Below are 3,086 nucleotides of genomic sequence, written 5' to 3' on the forward strand. Positions count from 1 at the left end.
GGCAGTAAAAGTTTCCATATCAATAGCTGCTCCGGAAGTCTGCTCATGGATTTGCAACACTGCCACCTACTCCCTCCACCTACTCTCCTGTTAGGCGACAAGGACAATCTGTCATCTCATCAACAAAAACAGACTCAAGAAGGATGTCTCTGCCTTCACAATAAATTGACCTGGATATTAAAATGCAAATCCATTATCACAAACCTCTGGAAATCCCATTAGATGATAACAACAACAAATACGAAGCAAGCTTAAGGTTTTGAATAATGACTTAGGAAATATGTCATAATAACATTTTCTTTTCCCCTTGTTTACCTGCTTTCCATTACATGAACCCAAAGTTTTTTCTGTATTCTCCAACAAAATCAGCAGACCAACCTGTGGCAACTGGGAAGAAAGACAAAAAGCAGTCAGATAGACCTGTAAATTAGCATAGGACCAGGTGGGTGCAATTGGAACAGACTGATTTGACTTTGCCCACTCAGACTGGACATTTGCACTGTCAACTTCAGTGATATCTTACCTGGGGTATTTTAGTGGTTTGAACGTGGCAGTATGCACAGCTGGACATGTGTGATGCCTGATGCAACCCAGCTAGCAGCTCTGGAAAGTCTCAGTCACTTTATGCAGAAGGTCTAAAGGGAAGCTTTTAAGGTATATTGAACTGAAAGGAAAATTTTTAATTTCCCCTTGAGCTTTGGCTTTAGAAAAAAAATTCCGGTTTGGAAACATCAGCTTTTCACATATCATAGAACCATAGAATCATTAAGGTTGGAAGGGACCTCAAAGATCATCAATCTCCAACCCCCTGCCATGAGCAGGGAACCCCATCACTAGACCAGGTTGCACAAAACCTTGTCCAAGATGGTTTTAAAAAACTCCAGGGATGGGGCATCAACAGCCCCCCTGGTCAACCCACTCCAATTCCTCACCACCCTTGTAGTGAAGAATTTCTTCCTAATATCTAACCTAAATCTCCCCTCTTTCAGCTTTAAAACATTACCCCTTGTGTGTGTGTGTGTATATCTCAATGTGTGTATATATATATATACATATATAACAATGTGTGTATATATATATATCAAGGATTATACTGGTTTTGAGACATTATGTTAAGACTAATAATGCTTTTTCTCAGTCACACTCTGGGAGAGGATTCAGTAATCTTTCAAGCTGCAGCTTGTTTGCTGCTTTGTGAGTGTGCAAAAGAAAATTTTGGCTTAAATATGTCTGTGGTTGTGAGGGGTTGGTGGTAAGCAGCTGTGTCCCTTCTTTTACTATAAAAGAAGGCATGTATCAGTGGAGGCCACAAGTTTATTACCAAGATCATGTTAGTTCTGTTAAAGAGTTTATAACCCAGATAAAATCCATTTTTTACCACGTTGAACCCCAGCTAGATGGATCTTAGACCTACAGCTCCTTTCTCATAACTGTTGGAAACAACTGTCCCTCTGGAATAATTTTAGCAGGAATAGAATATTGCAAGAATCCATATCCATGAAGTGGGTTTCAGGATCTGTCATTTTTGATTCATTATTTTTTGTTAGAAGCCGTATTACAGTCAACTATGCAATAAATTCTGAAATTACATAAAGAGACTCCTTTTCAGTTGTTTTTCACATCAATGCTTGCAGATCCACAGTTTCTTGTTAATGATGGTACACAGATGCCCTGTCAGTAATGGTGCAAGATACCATGTGAACAAAACATCTTCATTCTAACAGTATAAAAGAATATATCTTTCACTGTAGCAACTCACACCTGTACTTCATCAGATTATAATTTCTCTTAATTCAGGGACACACACAGAGGTAAGAAAATAAGAAGATGGCTCAGGCATAATGAAGAGGTTTTGTGAAATATCCACTGTGAGAATAGAAGCAGGAAGTATCCTCCAATGTCAACACCTTTCACTTAGCCTTTAAAATCATCTAAGGTCTTCCTTGCACTTAAAAATGTTGTTTACCAAAGGAAGTGGGGATTTATGGGAAAAATATGGACCTAAAGAAATATGTAATCAGGATGGGAGGGAGAGAGCAAAAAAAGGATAAGGCAGGGAGGGAGATGGCAACAAAATGTCATTTCAGAAATCTGGGGACTGACTGTGACTGGCAGCAATGAATGTTATCATTCTGAACCAGCACCTCCCCATCCTTTTAACAGAAAGTTTTGAATAGAAAACAATAAGAATTTTGCTTACAAAATTTCATTCTCCTTGATTCATCAGGAAAGCAACTCTATAGTTTTCATGGTTTCCCACATAAAGAGCTGTAGGTTTTTATCAAGAAGTCATCTTTTCTCCTTAGCACTTTACATCATTAAATCATCAGGCTATCATAGCAAGGACAATAGGAAGTGCTGAAATGATGGAATGCAGGCTGGGATCCCACAAACAAGAAGTGTATTCACAACGTGCATTGAGTGAGCCAGTGAAGCAAAGACTGGCAGCATACCTGTCCTGAAAGCTGATTGATAGCAGGGGTAGATTATTTATAGCACACTTTATGATACAATTTTTTATATAGAACTTCATGCAGGAGAGTATGAACTCAGCTCATTATTTTTTCTCGTACTGAACCAAGGTTCCACATCTAAAATGTTATTGTTAGTGCAGATAAAGACCCTATTCTGAGGAAGTAGCATCCTCGAGCAACCCTTTTTTTTTTCCCTCTGCAGGTGAGATGTTATTCCATTTGACTTGTGAAGAGTCATCAGTGCTCAGTCTGATATTTTAAAGTTGATAAGGACACACACCTCTGCCAATCCACAGTACTTAGTTTGACCCAGTATAAATACAATAGCTGTAATCCTAGCTGACATTCTGGAGACTGAAGGACTGGAGAAAAGGCAAATTTCTATAGCCTATGCAAGCAGAAAATATAACTAGGTAAAGTTTGACAAAACTTGGAAAGAAAAGTGTACTGGTTTTGGCTGGGACAGTTAGTTTTCTTCACAGTTAAGTGGTATGGAGCAATGTTTTGGATTTGTGACCAAACACTGTGGATAACCCAAGGGTGTTTTGGTCACTGCTGAGCAGTGTTTGCACAGAGTCAAAGTCTTTTCTGTTTATCACCCCACCAGCCACT

Source organism: Chaetura pelagica, unplaced genomic scaffold (assembly GCF_000747805.2).
Source record: "Chaetura pelagica isolate M959 unplaced genomic scaffold, ChaPel_1.0 scaffold277, whole genome shotgun sequence".
Classification (NCBI taxonomy): Eukaryota; Metazoa; Chordata; class Aves; order Apodiformes; family Apodidae; genus Chaetura; species Chaetura pelagica.